The sequence below is a fragment of the Kogia breviceps genome, chromosome 3, assembly GCF_026419965.1.
Source record: "Kogia breviceps isolate mKogBre1 chromosome 3, mKogBre1 haplotype 1, whole genome shotgun sequence".
NCBI classification, from domain to species: Eukaryota; Metazoa; Chordata; class Mammalia; order Artiodactyla; family Physeteridae; genus Kogia; species Kogia breviceps.
In genome coordinates this window covers 58,337,896-58,361,653 of record NC_081312.1, presented here as the reverse complement: position 1 = coordinate 58,361,653, position 23,758 = coordinate 58,337,896, and the positions used below count along the sequence as shown (strand labels likewise).

Here is a 23,758-nt window from a genome sequence, read left to right as displayed (position 1 = left end):
CAAGTTTAAAGTGAAACGAAGATGGAAGCACTCTCTCTTTCTGTTTCTCAGAGACTCCCTGAACTTATTTCGCCGCAGGTTCTTGCCCTGGACTTTTCGGAAACCTCATTTTTTTCACTTCGGGGGACAAAAAGCCACAGGGGAAGCGCTGATGATTTTAGTGGAGATTCTCCTGGCCTGCAGTGGTGTCCGCTGATGTATTTGTCTGCGGTGTCCCTTTGGTTTATTTTTCTGAGGTATCGGAGGTGTCACCACGCAGACCCACTGCTGCGCGAGTTTGCCACCAGCTCTCGAACTCTAATCGTCCGGCGCCACCCGGGCTCCGCGGAACTCGCCGCAGAGCCCCGGACCCAGTGCCGCCAGCGGACCTATTAGGAGGAGGCGCAGCAGGAACTGCGGCCCCTGAGCCGAGCTCCTTCGGAACAAAGCCTCCGGAAGAGTTGCGCGGATTCCTAAACCTCGGATTGGACCTGGAGCCCGGTGGGTGTAGAGGGGAAGAAGAGGAAGGAGACGCGAGAGCACTTTCCACCTCAAGCGCCAACACCCCTCGCATCCTCTCCTGAAAGAGGCAGCTGTGTGGGTCCTGCCTAAATGTGGATGCATGTGTACGCGCTTGGGAGAGCCCGTGGGTGTGTTCGGGTGTGAGCTCGTCTGGGCACCCGCAGGGCAACGCTGAAGGCTGGGAGAGCTTTATTGGTAGCCAAATTCGAGAATGCCCTATCCTAGGAGGCCACTAGCACGTGGCTTTGACAAATAGGCCTGGAAGAGGCCCTCATTAGCCAGCTTCCTTCTGCAACTCCCAACTCTTCCATTCTCTTTGGGTTGAGCGGGGCCAGCAGAGATCCGAGCTGAGAGGGAGTTGCTCGCTGGGGCCGAAGACAAAGTGCTGGTGAACCGGTTAAAGCGAAGTGACAGCATTTCCAGGCTCAGGAGATAGGAACAGCTGATTTCACTCGGGGTTCCCAGGAGGAAGCCTTTTTCCGGGCTGGAGGGAGGGTAGGGTCGAGGAGAGTAATTCTAGGATTTGTGGCGAGAAAAGTCGACCTCCGCAGGCGGGGCCCTGTCTTGCTTTCTCCCCATCCCTCTTCTCTTCCCTGCTTCAGACCTGTTCCTTGTCCCAGTAACCTTAGTGGCCTGGTCTGGCTTGTGACGACTATTGGGTTTACTTTCTGCCTTTGACATACTAATATGTGACCAACTGCAGTACTCGTAATGTCTGATGCTCAACTGAGTTGATTCCCAAATGTAATATTCTTGTCAGCTTTTGCGCCCATCCGATTAGTAAGTAAACTACCACCTACTACTAAGGGGACGCTGGAAACCAGTCGCAGGCGAGTGAGACCCGTAGGTCAGCAGCCCTCCATCTCAGATATTCCTAGCGGGTTATAGCTAATGACTTCTCCCAGTGCCATAAGCAGTCACAGCCTGACCCGGTGACACTCCTTCACCCTGTAACCGTGAGGCAGTGGGCGGTCAGCAAGTCCCCCCTTCGCAAGAGACTGGGGACGCCCCTGAAGTTCGCCTTCATGCTCCAGATTTTCTGCTTTCTCCCCTCCCCCTGCCTGCAACGCCCCCGCGCCTCGCCTGCCCCGGGATTTGCCGGCGCCTGGTTGGCCCTCTACTCCAGCCCTGGGTAAATCAATCCGGAACTCGCCAGGCTCCGAGGCGCGGAGGGCGGCGTGGCGGCCCCGGCGGGGGTCTCGCCTGACTCCCGGAGTCTCGGCGGCGCGGCAGCTCCTGTCACTGAGGCGAGGGCCGGCCTTACGGCCGCGCGCCCCGCCACCGCCACCGCCTCCAAGCTGCAGCGCGGGGCGCAGTTCCTCCCGGCCGGGTGGCTGCCGTCGTCCGAACACGCCGGCGCGGGAAGCCCGGAAGCCGGGCCCGCCCGGAACGCAACAGCAGCGCAGAAGACAGGCCGCCAGCCCCTTGCCTGAGCCGCGGACTCTCCCGGAAGCCGCGGGCAGCGGGCGGGGCGCTGTGCAGTGGCGCGTAGGAAGACCGTCGCTGTGTGCACAGTGGGCCGAACTGAGGACTCTGTGTGTGTGCGCGTGGGGGTGCGTGTGTTTGCGCCTGTTTTTCCTTCTTCCCTCAAGGATGGCAATGGCTTGCAGCTGGCTGCTCCCTTAGGATTCTAGAGTTTGTGGAGCTCTAGGTTGTGAGCACAAACCACCCATATAACCCATTTTGCACGGTCGGTTTATATCAGGAGAAAAAAAGCGCAACTGGACGGGGGTGGGGCAGACCAAGGAAACCTTCTGGAAATACAAACACGCACACACAACACATAAGAGAGAGGAAGAATGAAAGACCTGGGAAGATTGCTGTAACCTTCCTGCTGGCCCTTCCATTTTTCCGGAAAGATTCTGGATCGTTTCTGCCTTTTAAAGTCATCTTGGCATCTATTTTTTTGTAAGCTCTCTCCAGCTTAGTAGCGTGCGTGAGGGCGTGTGTGTATGTGTGCGCGCGCTTATCTGATGCATTTGACTGTCTTTTGTACAACTGCCCAGAAGCAAATGTATTAACTCGGCGGTGCCCCTCGATGCCTGGCTTCTCGCAGAGCGCGGAGGACGCCCAGACCCATTTTCCAGTCTGGATTAGGACGGGCTGCTGAGCTTTGGACCCTTGTGTGTGGATCGCTTTACTCAGAGGCTTGGAAAGTGCCAGTATTAACCTGCTTCCAGGTACATCACAAGGTCACCAGAGGGTCTTGCAGCCGTCTTGTTTCTGTGCATCTAGACCTTCCTGTCTTGGTCCGAAGGATATTTACGTTTCGGTTGACATAATTTGAAGCCAAAAGTTCAGTCTGTCGAGCTGGTTTCTGCACGATTGAGGTAACAAGAATTGCCTTTCAAACTGCTTAACAAAATCCCCGACTCTTCGACTCTTCCTGGCTGGTTCCTGGCTCTTGCCTCCCCACCAAAATGTCACCAGCTCTTGAATTACGTGGATTTGGGTTGGAGGAGAACTTGAAGGAAACGTGATAGAACCGCTATGCCAGACCACTCTCTTTGCTGCCTGTGGTCCGGTGGGCATCGAAGCCGATCGTGAGAAGGACCAGTCCCCTCCTTGCTTTTCCTTCCCCGTGCTGTACTCTGTGTGTGTGTGTGTGTGTGTGTGCAAGTGTGAATGCGAGTGCGCGCGCGCCTGTCTGCGAGTGTGTGTGTGTGTGTTTGAGTGTGTTTCTGTGTGTGCGTGCGCGGCCGCCCTGCCTCTGCCCGATCCCTGGGTGCAGAAACGCGGGTTTCATGGGGCGATCGCCGCGGATCCCCCGCCCAGCGCGACCTGCGGGCAACGGCGGCAGTGGCAGGAGCCGCCTCTCGGACTCCCTAGGATGCGGGTGCTGAGCTATGGCAAAGGGCAGCGAAGTGACGAGCGAGACACGCGTACGACTGTGAAAGCCACCTGGAAACACATTGCCGGGATTGTACCTGCGGGCAGAAAGTCTTCCTACGACCGTCTTTCCTCTAGAGGCACCAGGTAACAAGCAAACGACTTCCCGCCTCACCCAGTTTCCTTCTGATCTCATTTCTAGTGTCTTATCTGCATTGCAGGCTACTTTACTTATTAATGTTTTGAAAATCATTAAGAAGGGCTGGGTATTCAAGGGCGCTCTGTGATGTAATATAATTTCTAGTAGGTGGAATATAAATCTATACCTGAGCATTTAATCTAGCAGTGAAAGCTAAGAAAATATGGATACGCTCCACCCTAAGTGATGTTTTTTGGAAGCTAGGCGTGTTGAACCTGTCTGAAGATGCCAGAGATTAAAGTCCTGTGTTTTCTTCAGGCTATGGTTGCCACGGACCATTTGGTATCCAACCCTCCCCAGATTGTGGAGTGTGAGAGGGTGTTTGGTTTCCACCCATCGTTTCAGGCAGGGATCACTTTGACCCTTCTCTACCTCTGGTGCCAGGTTGTTTTCCTGATTGTCGACGAGCTTGCCAGATCCTTAGTAGTTGTAAATTACGCATCTGGAGACTTTAATGCGAAACAGAGTTTTCTTGGAACTTGCTTTGAGTGGAAGGGAATTCATTGTCACGGGTGTATGTGTTGAGATACGGTGTTTAACTGCCAGGGTTTGCTTTTATGTAGCAAAATAGATCCATACCTAGAGGAGCGCTGCTAAAACCACAACCTCCGTCCCCAGCTGCATTGTCTCGCTTGTGGAGAGGGGCTTGTACGCGCGTGGTTTGTTTTTATTTTGTTCTACTTTTTTTTTTTTTTTTTTTGGTTTGTCTCTGTATAATGTGTATTTTGAAAATTCTTGCCAGTGCCTTGATTTACAATGAGTAGGGTGGATTTGCGACTGCCTAATTAACATACTGTGTCTGATATGTTAAAAATGGAGATTCCCACAGCCGGCTGAGGCAGAACAAATTTAGTGAACTTCCAAAACCCCTTACCCTCGCACCTTATTTCTCTCATTTCCTATCCCATCACCTCTGCGTCCCCTACAGAAAATTTCTCTCCCTTCTCGAGGGCATTAGGATTAAGAAAATAAAGCACTTCCAAAGTAGTGTCATCAATGTTTTATTAGACAGTGAAGGCGGTCTGAATAATTCAGCTACGGAATGCTCGTTTGTCTCCCGCCTTCGGGAGCTGCCTGCTTGCTGCACTCAACCTAGGGTTTGGCTCAGCCGAGCGCACTGTGCCCTGATCCTGGAAGCAGTGACTGGGACTGCTCCGGGGATTTCTCTTTGCTGAAGCCGCTTGGAAAGTGGAGGGGCGCTGCCTGCTTTTCCTCCGCCTGCTGCATTTTTAAAATAGATATCCGTATGATGGTATTGCAGACTACAAGCCGGTCGCTAGCTAGCTGCTGTCGCTGTCCCTGCGCCTTGATGTCCCCGACTCCTCTGGAGATTGGGCTCGGCTGCTGCTGCAGCCCTCGCAGGCTGGTGGTGCTACAAGGCCGTGTTTGCAGCGGGCTTGGGGGCTGGGCTCCGCCACTGCAGCTGCCAGGCCCGCGTTGACACTTTCTTGGGGCCGGGCGGGAGAGCTCAGCGGGCCCCCTGGCAGACAGCGGGCGCATCATGGCAGAGGTGGCTGCCTGGATTTGAGACGGAGGAAGTGGAGAGACACGGGTGGGAGGTGGGCAGTGAGGTCCTGCCCGACTTCCTGCGCCTGCAGCCCCCTCTGTCTTCTTCGTAAATGAATATTCAAGTACATAGAAGGAAAGCTGGCTGGCTGCAAAAATGCCTTGATATTCAGATACTGCATGATTTCTCAGGATTCAAAACCTGAAATGAAGTGTGTTTTTCCTAGGCCTCCATTTGTTTCTCTTTTCTCTCCCCTCTTGCTCTCCTGGATTTAATCAGGTCATTTCTACTCCTGTTTTACCTCCAGTTGAAATACCACTGGAAAGACTGCTACCTACCCCCACCCCAACTCCAATAAACACGAAGGAGTTGAAGGCCACTCTTTAGACAGATTTGCTCTGTAACTTTGAGGTCTAGGGAGAGCCAAGAAAGGATAGAGAGTATAACTGGACTTTAACAGAAAAGCAGGTCCCCCCTCTACTTTCTGAAGACTCAGAAAGAAAAGGGTACTGCCTGCATACATAAAGACTAAAAATAAGTGGGAATTTGGGAGGAATTAGGTGAGGATTTTTCTTTTCTTTCCTCTTTTCTTTTTTAGTGAATTTATTTGTATTTCTCCGATCGCTCAGAAAATTGTAGTCAGAAAATTGATTTGTGTATACTAAAAATCTGACAGAGACACATTTTTGTTCCCCAGATTTCTTGAGAATATTATTACAGCAGAAACTATAGCATACTCATAATATTTGTTAGCAAATAAGGCATCCCTGTTTAGAGGGTGCCCAAGAAGGACGGGATACTGGTGGAGAATATTAGTACTTGGGAAAATTTTGTGTTTTCTCCATGTCCCTCCTCATTTCATTTCACCCTGGCCTTTTCTCATTAAGGATTCAGTCCTTTGCAGGTTAAGTGCCCTCATCCTCTGGGAAGGTTGAAACAAATGTATTAACTGGATGTTGAGTGATCAGATGCCTAAACATAGATTGTGGTGTGATTCATGTTTTAAAATGCCATTCATTGGTGCAGACTGGAGGTAGGTGAAATGTCAAAACCAGATAGTCCCCCTAGCATAGAGTTTCATGTATAGAAGTTCCTTAAAAAATGGAGCTTTCTGCCTCCCTTCCCTTCTCTCTTGTCTGGAGAGACAGAGAGGTGCAAATCAGTTTGAGAATCTGAGTCCGCTGCCCTTGGTCAGCATTGTACTTAGAGCTGGCTTGACTCACTAATAGGTCAAGACTATCAGGTACTGATAGAAAATTTCCCCTAAAAACCTTCCTTCCTTGTCAGCCCTCTTATGGTCACTAACAAGAGGGACAGAACAATAGGAAACCTAGGATACCCATGGAAACAGATGTGAGCATATAGGCAGGCGGAAAGAAGTTGTCATTTAGCTCCTGTCCTCGAGACCATTGCTTTTTGTCATTTTTTCACTTTCTCTTTTCAAGAGGAGAATGACCTTGAGCAACACCAGTCTTCTGTGCTTCACATACCTCTTTTCCTCCCTCAAACATGCGATGTATATATGAACACACACACATACATACATACACACACACCTCAGTTTTGAAGTGAGATTCTTGTGCTTATGTGTTTTGGGAGGGGTTCATCAAATATATCTCTGATTGATACCAGCCAGAGGTGATTTTCTTTCCTTTTCCATAAGAGTATATAGCAAGAGCTGTGGTCACTTGAGGCAAAATTGCCCCACCCTTATCCCCTCTTCCAGTATTTTTATCTCATCTGTCATTCAGTGTATTCTTGGTATTAAAGCAGTGTCTGATTGTGGCGGCACTGGTGTTTAAATGACCATCATATGTTATAACTGCCTTTCATCTTTTCATGAATGACCACAAGTTCCCTTTTGTGCATTTAAACCAGTGCTCTGTTTCCTCTTGCTGCTTGAAGCACTTTAGACTTCCTAGTTTTGCTGAGTTTTCTAGCTGGTGAAATTAGGATCTTGCTTTCTGCTGATACTATTGCTGTGTTGTTATGTGGTTGGGATGAAATGCCTGCAGATTTCTAACAGTGTTCCTGCCTCTACATAAAACTACTACATCATAGTTCTATATCATAACTATCCAGTTATTTTAAGGGAAATTTACTGTGAATAAGATTGCTAAGTATTTTTGCCAATTTTAAGGTTGGAAGAAGAAAGCTACTTGAAAGTTTCTGATGGCTTAACTGGCTAATCTACTGACTCATTCCAGTGAATTTTATTTTCTGTTTACTCAGAAATGTAATATACTGGCATTACTTTCAGAGTTTTGTGTATAGTATAAATGGTTCTGAGTTTTATGTTTCATTGAAGAGTAAATATATAAATTCAGGCCTTTTAATAGATGTGATTGTGACCCCGTAGGGTACATGACTAACTGGTAATTTTGCTAAATCATTCCACTGACACACATGTGCATAGCTCTGCCTTGTTCAATAAACCTTGAGAGTGAGACTACTTATTATATCTCTCCAGCCCACATTTTTATTCCTGTGGCATCCTTCAATCATTGAGGACTATTTAAAATCTAAGGCGGTATAATTTGTCCATTACATGGTGTGTTCATGGTGAAATTAAGAAGTATTATGTTTATAAGTATTGAAGCTATTCTGGTTAGAGGTGTACCATTTTTATTATGCTCTATCAACATAAATTATATGTTATTATGAAAACTCCTGTTTTATGCAAGTATAACAAGAGCTAGAAAAAATAAAGAATTTAATTCAGATATAGTGCTGTTTTTTAAGCTTTTTCATCTTAGTGTTCTGATAGATTCTATTCTGACAGAATGCTTTTTACAGATCTATGAGATAATTTAATACTAATTATGAAGATGGTAACAAGTGATAGAAAATTACAAAGGAATTACATGGTTATATAAATGCTCTATCACTTTACTGATAGCAAGTAAGTCATATGAAAAGGCTTTTTTGTTTAAACTACAAACTACATCTGTAAGGTTTCTCGGAAATTGGCTTTGACAGCCTATGTTTATTAAGTTACAAATTTGGTCACATTGGGAGGAAAATGCCAATTGACCAATTTAAGTGTTCCTAGAAAATATATCTTTTAATAAAATCTGTCTAATTGTAAACCTCATGCTTTTCTTCTTTTCTTTGTAGGAGCATATATGTAATTTATTGCTTTTTAAAAAGCTTCCAATGAAATATTTTGAAATTGGTGTTATTATAATCCTTATAAAGAACAATTACAGAATTACCACTGAATGTTGAATCTATTTTAGATTTTGTAACAAATAAAAGTTCCAGAAGAGAAGTAACAAGATACAGGAATAAAGCTGTAGGATCCTTTCCCCAGCTCTGAGAGTGTTTCTGAATGCTTAGAAAAAGAACAAAAGAAAACGCCAATTAGTTCAATAGATACTCAATTAGAATTAATACACTTAATCAAGAGATAGAAGCCAAAACAGTGCTGTTTACATTACTGTATTTTCACTTTGCCCTTTGCAGCTCTTTTAAGGAAATGCTAAAGAGACCTAAAGGACATATATTAGTTGCTCTCCAGATTCTGTCACCCATGTTGACTTCTCATTTCCTGTCTTGAAGTAGTCATGAATCTTAATGGTATCACTTCCAAAGTTATGTTTGCATTAAAGTGATTTAGTAGTGGAAACATATCAACTCTGTAACCATGAAAACTAACTTTCTTGTATCTTCTTTGGAAGTAAAGGCTGTGGTATTTTCTCAATAATTAGCTCTTTTTGTTATTTTTTTCCCATGGTGTAAAAGTTAGGTTACCAAGTGATTTATGTGCACTTGTCTTATTAGTGCTAAAGCATTTGTATAGCAGCATTAAAATGCATATACTTTATAGGGCAACATTGATCACTGAATTGAGTACTCAGGACATATGCTTTATTCTACATGGATAGAGTTATCGTTATATCACTAATATTCACTAATGTATCACTAGTATTCACATATATTTTAATTTGAAATGCCTCACTTAATAGAAATGTGCTTACCTTTAAATTGAAAATTTGGGGTTATTTATAGGAATTGTGTAGGACATTTGCCTTGTATTGACTCTTCAAATGTCAGGCACTTTGACAACATGTAACTAGACATTGGATGCTGACCTCAAGAAACTTATTTTCTTAGTAACATGAAAGATATAAATAAGTGTATAACTTGAAAATAACTATATCAAAATAATTCTATTTTGATATTTTATGCTTTGTCGTAGGGAAGACAGAGGAAATCAGGAAATCGTAACTGTGTTTTGTGGACAATGGTATTGCACAGAGGTTAGAAGCATGAACTTTGGGATTTCATACAACTGTGTCTCAGACCTGTATAACTTTGAGCGAGTCTTATAACCTGTCTGAGTCTTAGTGTCCTCACTTCTAAATGAAGCTAATAATAAAAGACACTTAGCTGTAGTCATCATCTCCATCACCATCATCATTATCATCTCATCATTAGCTATCATGAGGATAAAGGAGAAAACTAAAGGAAGTGGTAATTGAATGACTTCAAAACCTATTATTGGGCCATAGATGCTCAGGATTCCAGGGAATGCTAAAGGTCATCCAAACCAGGGGTCGTGCAGTCTAGTGTCCTCAGAGATCAAGCAGAAGGTGTAAGGCAGGAAATCTGTCTGGCTTTAAGAAATTGTAGGCTGTAGGGTCTCTGTTATATTGGAGAGTGCCTGACTTACCCAAGACATTCAAATTTAAATTCATTTTAACCCCTGATGAGTTTGGCATTATGAAACTTCTGAGTTATTCTGACATCCATTCAATCTTAAATTTTTTGGAAAGCATTCCTGCCATGTGGTCATCTTGACTCAGCTTGGGTACCTTCAGTGATTCCAAAAATTACTCCATATAAAGTAGATTATTCCATTTTTGTATAGTCTTATCATAAGATTCCTTTTTGGGATTAAGCCCCAAATCTGGTATCCTGTGGCTTCTAATTAATTTTAATATGGGAGGAAAGACACACAATAAGTCTAATTCCCAGTAACAGTACCTCAAATGTTTAAACTCAGTTACTAGAGATCCCCAACCGACAATTGCTCTGCTTATGATTAAATATAACTTCACCTAAACAGGTTTGGGACAGTTTTCTACGTGTCATGATTTCAAGCCTTTTACCTTTTACACTCAATAAATTTTAGCTATCATAATCTTCATTATTACCCTCTTTGAGATAGGCCCCAATTTGTTTTCTTGCTTCTTATTGAATTATGTTAACAGTGCCAACAAGCCCTGTGGGTCTACTAGTGTAGAGTTGAGCAGGGCCATTGTTTCCTTACTCTTGACACTGGAGAAAGCCAGGTACATGCAGGTACATACATCCTCCATCTAGCACTCATGTCAGATATTACTGTTTGATCAATGACTTCTTCCCTCTTGAGCCTGGCAAGTCTTGAACATGTATCTCTAAGATGCTACAACTTGTCAATTCAAGTTTGGTCACAAGATTTAAAGTATTCGCCATTCTGAGTCTAGGCACTAGTAAAGATGCCTGAGACCACTCTTTCAACATTCACATCACATGATTTTCTCATAGTGCTCAAATTAATTAAATCTTTTCCACTAAATATTGAGAGACAAGTACCTTATAAATTTCAGTGTTGGTGTTCATAATATATACGAGAAACAATGGAATGGAGTAAGACAAGGTGGATTTTCACCTCACCCTAACTTTATGGGTTGGCTCTCTGATTTAGACAAGAATGATTCAAGGCCCATTCTTTGATCCATTTACCAAATATTTCTTCATTATTTAATTCATGCTTTGATACTCTGCTAGCCATTTCTCCTTTGAGACACAAAAGCCCAAATGGCAGAGATACCACTCTGGGAAGCTGAAATCTCAAGTGAGGAACACATATTCTTTCAGTGAGGTAGCCCTAGGCCCGAGTCAGTCTTGATGGTATTCTCATATCTCTGCCTCTTAACTTACCCTTAAACCTAGATGATGTTGATTTCTAGTATATTTACTAACTTAATTTGTGTTACCTCCTCCATTATTGAATAAAATCCATGTTTAGGCTGCTAGTAGTTTCCCCAGCCTTCATATAAGGTCACCTCCTAATTTCCAACAAAGGGAAAATCATTTGAATACAAAAGGAAATGATCAAACTCCCTTTATCTGGTATCCTTGTAGAATGAGTCTTCTCCTTCTTGACCATTCTCCATGGTCTTGAATGTTATTCTTTTGAGGCATCATATTTAGAAATGTTTTTTTTAGATGTTTACTTTTAATGGAAATGCTGATAGTTATTAAAATTGATATACTAATTCTGAATATAGTTAACCTTTTCTTAATGACTTCCTGTCTTCATTGTATATGTTGGTGATTGCAGAAAGCCCTTGGGGACCGGCCCATGACATGTTTAAGGTGACTTATACTGATATTAAATTTTCCCCAACTTCTTTTCCTTCCCTTTATCTTCTGTGTATGATTAAAAACATTTTTTCTTTGTTCTCATATAGCTAACATTTTTTTTCAGTGTGTCTGTTTTCCTTTTAAACGGACTGATTGGAAATTTATTGACAGAGTGGCAAGATTATTAGCTGTTTTTGTAAAATAGAGCCTGAGGATGACTAAAATTCTAAGATGTTCTCTATTGAGGAAAGCACATGAGTTTTCTCCATGTACTATGTGGAAAGCACTGAAAGATGCTAATGTATCTTGCATAATATATGATTAGATGATGATGATGATCAGGATCATCTGAGAATGAGAATGTCCTCTGAGAATGTCCTTTGTGTACACTGTTGGTTTTTACTTTCCTCTAATCCATGAAATAACCTTCAGCTTAGGCATGATTGTATACATTTATAGAGGAGCAAGTTTGAGACTGAGGACAATTTCCTTGTCCATGATTATATGACTAACAGACAATAGGGCTAGAATTCAAATACAAATATTTCTGATTCTAAAGAAGATGCTATAGGGCTTCCCTGGTGGTGCAGTGGTTGGGGGTCCGCCAGCCGATGCAGGGGACGCGGGTTCGTGCCCCGGTCCGGGAGGATCCCACGTGCCGCGGAGCGGCTGGGCCCGTGAGCCATGGCCGCTGAGCCTGTGCGTCCGGAGCCTGTGCTCCGCGACAGGAGAGGCCATGGCAGTGAGGGGCCCGCGTACAGCAAAAAAAATAATAATAATAAATAAATAAATAAATAAAGAAGATGCTATATTTGCTACATGTAGATTTCCCTTTTCTCTTATCTGGTAAAGCTGTTTTTTGTTTATTATTATATAAATGTGTTTTTAACCTCTTTCAAGGATGTTGGCTATCTTCTGAATATGCATCTTAGTCTCAATTTCTTTTCCCTTTATTGTACTCTATGAATTGCCATGTTTCATATCTGGAGGTTTTTGAAAGACTTTATGGTTATCCATTAGGGGATTCTCTAGCTGTTTGCATTGAGAAGGAAATGTTTGGTCCTGAGTCTGGAATATAAGTATATACTAATTATTATTATTATTATTTTTTGCTAAACAAGACTGTGTGATTTTGGGTGATTTACTCCATTCCCAATTCGCATCTGCAAAAGCCATTATAAACTGGCTGGTATATCTAAGTAATTAATAAATAATTGTTCCCTTTAGTGCTTTTCCTAGTACAGAAGAATCAGAAAATTCTGTGAAATGTTAGGACTGGATGGAACTTGGAGATCACTCTGTTTATCATTAAAACTTTTGCATGTGTCTAACTGTGCTCCACATTCCACTCGCCTCTGTGTGCAGGCTGCTGTTGCAATACTTAATGAGTGCTTCAGGCTTTAGCCCCAGATACCCACTCCTTTTGGGACGGGGTCAGAAAAAAGTCAAATAACAAATTCATTTCTTCACCTTGTATCCAGATTTCTGTGCGTTATTTCAGTGACAGAGGGGCCTGACATTAGCCAAAATCTGATACTTAATTCTTGGTATATCTGTTGGCAGAACGGACCATTTCTAGATAAAGCCCTGTGGTCTGTCCCCATCTGCAATTTATGTTCTTACCTCCCATGATGAATTCAGAATAACCACAAATCCATTGCAGGTCTGCCAATTGAGAGTAGATGTCTGTTTACCTTCCACTTGAATCTGGATTGGCCTTGCAACTTGCTTTGAATAATAGTTGTAGCAGAAGTAATATGGTGTAACTTCCAAGCCAAATCCTCTAGAGACCATGTATCCTTCACTCTTAACCTCCTGGAGAAATGTTAACATCATGCGAAGAAGCCTGGGAACCCCTGCTGTAAGTAAATGGCCCAAGTGATCTCTAGCACCAATGGCAAGACATACTAATGAGGCCATCTTACACCATCCAGATACAATTAAGCTTCCAAGTAATTATAGTAACATCATGAGTGATCACAGGTGATACCAGCAGAAGAACCTGCTCCAATTGATGGTTGGAAAAGATAACTAAGACAACTATCACCCCCCACCCACCCCCCTGCCTTGGGTGATGGAACATAGCCAGCCACCATGCCTATTTTGGAAAACAACCCTGACTCCTTTTTTTTTTTAATTCTTTCAACAAATATTTGTTAAATACCTACTATATTCAGGCATGCTGCCCCTCCCTCTCTGGATTCATGGATTTTTGAAGAAAAGTATATTTTTTTCTTAAGCCGTTGGAAGTATTGGATGATTCCTCAAATGCCTCAAGTTTCATCAAATTGATTTTTCCTAAGATGGATGAATGTATGTGAGAATTAATTTTGATTTGCCTGTTTTCTATTATAGCCACTTATCACCTGCCTTAGAGAAGCTTCCATGAAAGGGTTGTCCTCTTATGCTAGGGATCATGCCATTCACCTAAAGCCCGAGGGAGGATTTGTCTTTGTTTCTTCAAGTTACCTTTGGGCTTGGTTTGGTTCAGAGTGACATTTTGTTATTTCTCCAAGATTTCATTTTACCTTCTAATTATGTTTTAGTGATTCATATTTACTATTCATTTCTTCTGTAAATTAAATCTAGATTGCACAATTACTTTATTCTGGAACTTCATACACACCTCATTTTATTTAATAATGTTCTCATTTATGTATCAAATTACTCTACAGGAATTTGATATACTGTTATAGATATAATAAGGTGCAGAGTGTAGGCCACAGGGCAGTGCAATTATAATGATTTTATAGCTTTCTGATTAGTATTTATTTGCAAAAAAGACATAATTACAGAAAGAGTAAAGTCAAATTCAATGTTTTTACTTTTGGTAAAAGAGATACATTTGTGGGGGGGTGCATGAGAATGCATGTCACATTCACCTCAGTATTTTCTACAAAGATGTTTTGTTATGAGTTTGAAAGTCTCCCTGGAATGTGTGGAATATGAAATATTTTATTTACATTTTCTTTCTCCTGTATCTTACTGTGATTTTAAAGTTTAATATAAGATAGGTAGTATATGTTGTGCTAATCATTTGAAATTTCTGCTTGTGAATGCTAAAATAACAAAACACCTTTTCTATTTGCTACATGTTGCAATATACATTAAAGTTGAATTTTTTAGCATGGTAGTATCAATTTCCTCATCTGTAAATGGGGCGAATGTTGACCTCCCACAGCCTACTGTGAGGAATAATGCATTCCCAGCACTTCACACATTAACTGGCAAATGATGGAATGTTCAAACAGCGCTAGCAAAATATACATTCTTGTATTTTATATATCAGAATGTAATATTTGGTTTGAGTAGGTTGTCAGCTTGCAAATATCTTTCTACTTTACTTTGTTGAGGTCCCAAATTGAAGGAATCTTCTAAGATAATATCAGGCAATACTTTGCTTCTCATATGAATGCAGTTTTTTAAAACACATATTAACAAAAAAGCAAACTTTCATATAGATCTAGAATAACTAAGTATTGTTAAACTAGCTGGAATAATATTTTAAGAGAAACATCTCAAATAATGTATGGCTTTTAGAGCATGATTAGGAAAACTGAAGATAATAATTCTTTTACCACTTATCTAATAGGCACAACCAATCTAAGTTGTTTAGAGTTTTAAAATTATACAACTTGGGGGAGCTTGTGAAGAGAAAAATTTATAAAATTACAAACCCAAAAGTTAAAGTATCTTGTAAGGGGCGTGTGTGTGTAACATTGGCTTTGTGGCCTATCTGCTTTTCTTATTAAGGACATGTTCAATGAATTCAGGAGAAAATTAGTAACTTTTTTTTTTCTGATTAGGAAAATTGATTTTGTGGTTCTTTAGACTAATTTGTGCTGAGAAATTTTTAAACTCATGGTAGCCTCTTTAATAGTTCTAGTACTTCTTCAAATATATTTTTATTAATTGAAAATTGAAATATTTATCTAAGTAGCCATATGACTATATGACTGTAGCACTTCTTGTTTTATTGGAATTAAAATAAATGGAGAAATCGATATGTGTAATTGGTGACCAAATTTTTCCAGTGATGTTGGAGGAATAGTTTATTCAATTTGAGGTGATGTCTATAGCATTACAATTGATAACATGGAAAAAATAATTATCTCTAAAGTATATTCAAAAAAGAAGCAGATTCTAGGCAATATTTGAGGAAAATAGAGAATTTCCGTGAAATCATGCTTGGTACAAAATGTGCACTCAGGAGGTATTGTTTGAAAATTGATATGTACATAAATTAATAAATATTTGTTTTGGAATGTGGCTGTATAGCACAAAAATCTATTTTTCTAAAATAATGGGAAGAAAATAGTTTCATTTTTATAGTCATTTCCTGTAAATTGGTATTTACACTTTAATGTTATGAAAAAGAAACAAATCACTATTTTTGAACTATAAAAAAAGCAGCCCTTGAAAAACTATGTAATGTCATTCTGAAGATTTTCCCAATCTTGTCTGTCCACATATTTCCTCTACAAAATACAATCTATATAGGAAATGAGAAGTATCAACTCTTTCAAACTGATTCAAAGCACATAGTACAAAATTTTCCTTGATGGGGTAATTACCCCTTGATGGGGTAACATGTGGGAATCTGTGCTTCTTGGATGGAGAGAGAGTCCATGTGAGCTGTGTGTAAATGGAGTTAGTACTCATTCTTGCTGAATTGGTACTATCAGTAACAATTGGAAGACATGATTTGCCAATGTAAGTTGAAATCATGTGTTGATTATGTAGCAATACAAGGAGGAGAGACCTGCAGGTGAAAGAGTGAGACAAACAGAGTGATACGAGGATCCAAAGCTTGTTAGAGTTCAGGCTGTTTCTTCAGCATAAGATTTTTGGTTTCAGCACCTTAAGTTAAGGCTGGAAAACAGGGTTGTGTCACTTGGGACTCATTTAGCTGCAAGTGGAAAACCCAGCCCACATTGGCTCAAGCATCTAAGGAATTTCTTGGTTCATGCAACCAATAGCCTTAAGCAGGGTTATCTTCAGGTATAGCTTGATTCAGGATTAAAATAGCTGAAAAATGTGGATCCCACTTTCGGCTCTATTTTCTCTCTATTAATTCCCTTCTCAGATTTGGAAGGGTGGATTACCTTAGCTTCATACCATCACACTATGAAGTTGAAGTTCAAAGGTAGAAGGAGCAAGGCAAGAAAGAGGGAGGGAAGGAAGTAGGGGGTAGATAAGGGAGAAGAGCAAGGAGAAAGGGTGGGAAGGAGGAAGGAAGAGGAATTGCTTCCTGACAATCTGAATAAGGTCCTTTAACTGGTTGTTTTCAACCCTGGTTGTTTGACTTGCACCCTGTTAACATCTCTGAACTTGGAACTTGGTTAGAAGGAGTCAGATCACTGCTTGGTTCATTTACTTCTTCCTTCCTCCTATATTCTCTTCCTTCTTCCATCCTTCCCTCCTTTCCTTTCTTCAGAATTATTTTCCATGGAAAGCCCCTCTCCTGTCCTCCATGTGGAATTCAAAAGCCCATACAGCTTTAGAGAAATTTTAATATTGGCTTTGGTAATCAGTGTTTCGTGCTATAGGGGAAAAAATAGTTTTCCCTCTGTTCTTCTAAGTTCATGGCTGAGACCCTCTTGTAATAAATAAAAAGATTAACAGGATAAAAACAAACAGAAATTTAATAACATGTATACTTCCTATATACATGGACAATACCCAGGAAAAATGAGAAACTCCCCTAAATGGCCCAAGCCGTCACCTCAAAGACAATTTTAGCTAAAGACAAAAGATTTTGGAGGGAGGGAGGCCAGTTATGGGAGATTATCAGGCAAAGCACAGTAAACAAGGATATGGTTGTTATGTAGATCTAAGCTGGCACCTTCTGGAGAACATTGATAAATTTTTAGAGATTTAGTCATCCTCCTCTTCCTTCCTGGTACAGAGAGGGAGACACTCTTACAGGTGGATATTTTCTTCCTAAATGTAAAGTGTCTCTTACCAAAGGGTAACTTCTAGGTATTCAGAGCTATTCCTATGTCTGCTGTTTCTTAAAATAATAAACCAAGAATAAAGTTTTATGCCAAAGAGGCATAATTGGGGGTGGCATATTCTGCTCCCCTTCACTGGTTTAAGATTTCTTAGCAAGTTTTGTTATTTTGGGGGGATTGAAAGTTGTCAAGGCACAGGCTTACTGTAAAAAACTTTGAAATGAGTGGGTCTAATAGAATTTACCTACAAAGAAAATTGCATCTATCATTGAGAAGTTAAATAACACATTATTTGCATAAGACAAGCTTCATCTTACTATAATAGAACAGTAAGTGGCTATTTGAGTATACACTCACACAAGTATCCACATAAGCTTATTTATTTTTATCAAATTCTAAATCTTCATTAATGAGCATGCTATATATTGTACTATTTGTAATTATCGCACTTTAAAGAAGATTGTGAATAACTTCTAAGCTAAATGGTTTTGGAAAAATAATCATATTTTATTCAATTTTGAAATAAAGTTTAGTAAAATTATAAAAGAGAAAATGATAATGAATGAATTTAAATATAATTAAAATAAAGTCTCAGGTAGCTTCTTTTTCTCTTTGTAAAACAGCGATTGTACAAATGCTGAATAATTGTTGAAGCTTTTGCATTCGTTTTCATAATCTGTCTTTCAACCTTCTGAAGGGTAGCATTCTTCATTATGATTTACCCATTTTTTGAAGCCATACTCTCTTCTTGATAGTACTGTCTCTCCCACTTCCTTTTTAACTCTCTACTATAATTTAATTTTAAGGTTATAGGTGATAATAATGAACTGTTGTAACTGGGACAGACCATCACATTTCCAGTGTGATTTCAGCTGAAGGAAGCAAGTAATAAAGCCCTGGCATGGGGTGACCTGGGTCCGTTTGAAAGCTTTTGCTTTAGCATCAGAGCAGCTCAGCTGTTAAAGTTCAGCCTCCCCACCACCACAAAGGGCTCATCACAATTCCCACAGGACCATTCATTAAATGAAACTTCCATTTGAGGAATAAAACAGACAAAAATAATGCCGGTGGGATTTTGAACAATTTCTGTGTGTTTGAGTTCCTATTAAATGTCACATAGGAAAAGTAATCAAACACACCTGTGTTTTGTAGGGAGCACAAAACGTAAGAGAGTTACTGGTGTATGCACCCTCTATTAAGTGGTTTTAATAATCAATTTTCAGTGTCTTTGTTATAAATCCCATGAATAATTTTTTAAAAATGTAGCCCTGACTGTTTAGCCTGAATTTATAACTATAGGCAATCTCTACCCATATTTCTATTATATTTTAATTGCACTGGGCAGGCTCCTTAAGGTATCATCCATTCTTTAAAATTTGGATAGTTACCTTCATTTTAGCTTACTTCAACACAGTGGCGATGGAATCATTCCTTTCACAGTCAACTTTTGGTCAGAATACTCTAAAATTAATTATAGTGAAATGATAATTCTGCATTCTTCATTGGAAGGAAGTTGGTGGCAACCTCTGAAGAAAATAATGCAGTGTGTTTAGCCAATGTTCCTGTTTATTCTAGTGTAATGTAACTAGTTTAATCAATTACATATGCAACAATAAGTTCCTGAATTACCAAGAAGGAAATGTTTCCTGGCAACTATATATAAGGTATTTTGATGTCAAATACCTCGAGCTTCAGCTATCCAGAGTTTGAAGTAACTTCTGTCCCTTACTTCACAATGGGTAGCACATAATCCATATATTTTACTACCTAAGCGTACTTTAGAATATTTAGTCTTTTAAGTATAGTCCAAGACATTGCACTTTAATCAGTCAATGTGGATTGAAATTTGAACGACTGGTTAGGTTTCCTGCAATTAGTCTTTTTGTGGAAGTATCATTGCTATTATTTAATTAAAATCGACAATAGATTGTTCATAATAGTGAACAAGGAGGATATAATGTAATGTAACATCATATCATTTGCAATCTCTTCAGATGATTCTACAGAGGGGGAGAAACATTGAGCTGGAAGGTTATCAGCAAAAATAGAATATAGCAAGAGAGTTAAAAATAGTACTCTCTTCCCTGTCATTTTCAATCCAAGTAGAGCACTCATTGTATGATACTGCACCAAATCTGCAAAGTGTTTTAAAGAGTCACTTTTAATTGAGGTAACCCTGCGCTTTTTGAAGTGTAACCAGTGACAGACTAAAGGGACATTTTGATTAAGCAGTGGTTGAATTATTAAATACTGTTACTCTACATCACTGCTGGGAGCCTTAATTGGGATGAGGAGTCTAATGAAAGGAACAACTACAACAACAAAGCAGAAACAAATAAATAACTGAATCATAGTACCTTTTTATATCAGTTCTCTCACAGTTCACACACAGAAAAAAAAGACTTGTAGTTTTTTCATTCTACTTTTTTTTGGTCTTTTGTTTGAATCAATAAAGAATGCCCCTACTGATTTTTTTCCTTTGTCTTAGTTCTTAAAAAATTGTCTTAGTTCTTAAAAAATTGACTAATTATAGATAAAAGATCTTAATTACAGGTTAATTAGTTGCCAGTTTAGTTGTTAATGAATCAACTCTAAAGATATATTTCTTGCTAGCATTTTCATTCATATTTTTCTAAGATACAAATTACTTTATAATCTTCATCATGATTAAGTGATGGATATTTAGAGATACATTAATGAACCAGAGAGAATAGTACGGACTGATTTTTGCTATAGAGTACTCTGTAGTGTACTCCCACATTGTTAAATGTTAAATAGGATCAAGGTATGGCCTTGAAATTTGTCTCATAGATATAGTTATACAAGAACTATATATGATAAGAAAGTTAATTGCAATAAGAATTATAATAGCAAAAATATATTTTTAAAACTATTATTTAACCTAAGTATTTATCAATAGTAAGCAGGTTTCTTGATAGAATATTTGTTGCTCTTTAAATAAATGAAATAGATCTATATATGTTGATAAAGAAAGCTGTCCAAAATATATGGCTACATAACAGTGGAAGTTATGGTGACTATAATGTTACACTCTTTGTACGTATATAAAAACAGACATATACATATGCAGATGTATATATGTAAAATATGCACACATATATGCAGATGTATGTATGTTTAAAATGTGCATACACATACGTAGATGTATATGTGTATGTATCTAAAATATACATTCACATGTGCAGATACACATAAATGCATATTTATGAATTAACATTCTTGGAATGATACATATACACAAAAAGTAGGTGGTGGTTTCCCTTGGGTGATTGTCTATTTTATCCTTTTATGGTATTTAAAACTTTTTATCACATACACTTAATGATTTATAATAATTACAAGCTTAAATATAAAGTTTTAATAGCCATTACTATTACAGATCAAATAGAATTAAAAATGAATATTTCTAAATGATGAAATGCCACTATATGCTAAACTTATACTATTGAATGTTTATATGTCAAAACATCAATGATATTACAAATTTATTTTCTATTAATGAATTTCAGAAATTTAGCAACCCAGCTTATCTAGAATGTTGCTTACCCTGTGTAAAACAAACTCAATGTATGGTTCTTAGTGGGAATCTCACTAACAGTATGAAATGCCAAAAACATTCAGTGTTTCAGTTTTGCCTTATATTATTACAGTTTTGGGGAGAAAGTATCTATAAAACCTAGACATTTAATTTAACCTAAAATAATAGGAAACTTTGACTTCCACCCTAAAGGAATTTCAGTCTGGGCTCTATTTAAGTCTATAGCTTCATGTTCCTGGAGATAGAAATTTTGAGTGTTTGGTGCTTGATTGCAACAGACTCCAGTGCAGTGTTTGTCATGTAGATGAATGATTGCATCATTAAATTTAAAAAAAAAATTTTTTTCTATAATCTTAATGTAGTTTGAAAATAAACTGTTTTCTAATTTACTCCAATTTATTTGTTTTTTAATTTCAGTATCGTTGATTTACAATATCAATGATTCAGTTATATATATATATTCTTTATAAATATATATTTTCAGATTATTTTCCATTATAGGTTATTATAAAATATTGAGTATAGTTCCCTGTGCTATGCAGTAGGTCCTTGTTGTTTATCTATTTATATATAGTAGTGTGTATATGTTAATCCTGTCCTCCTAATTTATCTCTCCCCTCCTTCCCCTTTGCTAACCATAAGTTTGTTTTCTATGTCTGTGGGTCTATTTCTGTTTTGTAAATAAGGTCATTTGTATCATTTTCCTCTAGATTCCACATAAGCGATACCATATGATATTTATCTTTCTCTGTCTGGCTTACTTCATTTAGTATAATAATCTCTAGGTCCATCCATGTTGCTACCGATGGCATTATTTCATTCTTTTTTATGGCTAAGTAATATTCCATTGTATATATATCTCACATCTTCTTTATACATCTGTCGATGTACATTTAAGTTGCTTCCATTTTATTAAGCAAATAAATAAAACAAAACTAAAGGAGACAGGAGGTCCTGCTAGGAGACCAGTCTAGAATATTGATAATGGAAATTAAAAGTGCTGCTAAATTCCACATTAACAGAGATAAAAGTTTTATTTGGATTTTGTACAGAAGAATGAAGCTAAACTTTTGAAAATTATTTTATCTCATATTTAACAAAAGTATGATTATAACTATGCATATTCCAGAGCAAAAGAAACACTCAAATCTTATCATTCCTCTGCACGTTTTCAAACAATATTGATCAAGAGCATAAAAGAATAGTTTTTACTTAACATTTAACTTTCACAGTAGAACTCCAAGGATGTTAATTTTTAAAAAATTTACTTTCTACTTTTTTATTGACATATAATTCACACACCATATATATGTCACCCTTTTAAAGTGTACAGTTTAGTGATTTTTAGTTAATCATAGGTTGTGCAACCATTGTTGTTATCTAATTCTAGAAATTTTTCCTCTCCTTCCAAAGAAAATCCATACTCATTAGCAATCACTCCCCTTGCCCCCTCCGAGGAGGTTAATTTTGGGGATTAAAAAACCCGAGGAAAATAAAAACAGAAGAAAAGTACACACACACACACACACACACACACACAAACTAAGGCTTTAAAAAAATAATTTTCCCAAAGGCCTTTCTTAATCTTTTAGGTAAGTAAACCAATTTATTTTGAAGCATCTTGTAGATATTTTTTCATTTATCTCGTGGTTTCATTCTGCCAGATCATTTTCAGGAGCTATGCTTTTGATTCTCGTGGTTATTCAACATCATTTTCATTGACTTCATGAAATTCTAATTTTTATAAATGAAATAAAATAAATTTATAATGCAGTACATTTATAATGCAAAAGTGATGATAAAGGGCTTCCCTGGTGGCGCAGTGGTTGAGAATCCGCCTGCCGATGCAGGAGACACGGGTTCGTGCCCTGGTCCGGGAAGATCCCACATGCCGCGGAGCAACTAAGCCCGTGAGCCATGGCCGCTGAGCCTGTGCGTCCGGAGCCTGTGCTCCGCAATGGGAGAGGCCACAACAGTGAGAGGCCCGCATACCGAAAAAAAAAAAAAAAAAAAAAAAAAAAAAGTGATGATAAAGAAGTAGACAACATGGTCAAAGACATAGCTATTTTTATATTGATCTATCTGACCTTCTATCTATACTAGTGTTAAGTGGAGAGAGATATTTGAATGGAGTTAATATTTTTATAAGTGAATATTCATTAGTGAATATTGTCTCATAGTGACACTTTGATGTTTTAAACAACCTTGTAATTTCAGAGACTTGAGGAAAGAATACTAGATTAAAAACCTCTTTGTATGTCACTTGAAATTATATATATTTTCCCCCTCTCGGGAGAGAGAAACAAATATACTTAAAGTTTCCATTTATGAAATAGATGATTGTATTGCATTATAAGAATTAATTTTACTCATTACAGATAAGAAAATTAATATTTTCTCAGTATTTAACATTCTAGGTTTTAGTGATACTTATCTGATTACTTATTTCAAAGTTGCTGAGTTAATATTTGTTGCAAAAAAAGTCTGTGCACTATGCAGGGACTGTTCTGTCAAAGGTGAAGCTTATCTGGTCTCCCAACTCTGGATTGCTGAATCTTGACTATAATTTTAAGTTCCTTTTTAGCTCTCATTTCTTCTTAACAATATCTTACTTTTTCTCACTAAGGCATCCATGAAACCATTTATTAGGAATAATAAAGGATAATTAGGAATGATAAAGGAAACAATTCTCTTTTTCTGTTGTCAGGTGCTACATCTTTAATTCATTGATTGATTCATAAATATATATTGATAACATTCTGCATTTACTAGAAGTAGTGGTAGGATCTAAAGAGTCAGCAGTAAACAAGAGAAATAGTATTGTTGCCCGTGTTGAATGTACAGAGTAGCAGGGA

General features: G+C 38.9%; 1 protein-coding gene across 13 annotated transcripts in view; it reads left to right on the top strand.

The window, feature by feature from the left end:
• Nucleotides 1-1,620: 1,620 nt before the first annotated feature.
• The window catches only part of LRFN5 (leucine rich repeat and fibronectin type III domain containing 5), a 264,529-nt gene continuing 242,391 nt past the window's right edge, over nucleotides 1,621-23,758 (top strand). For 12 of the 13 annotated variants that reach the window (XM_067028516.1, XM_067028518.1, XM_067028512.1 and 9 more), the window contains exon 1: nucleotides 1,949-3,477. The gene's annotated coding sequence lies outside the window, so the exon portion shown is untranslated. Of the gene's footprint in view, nucleotides 3,478-23,758 lie in introns of all 13 variants that reach the window. The other variant, XM_059057076.2, reaches the window with a different exon arrangement.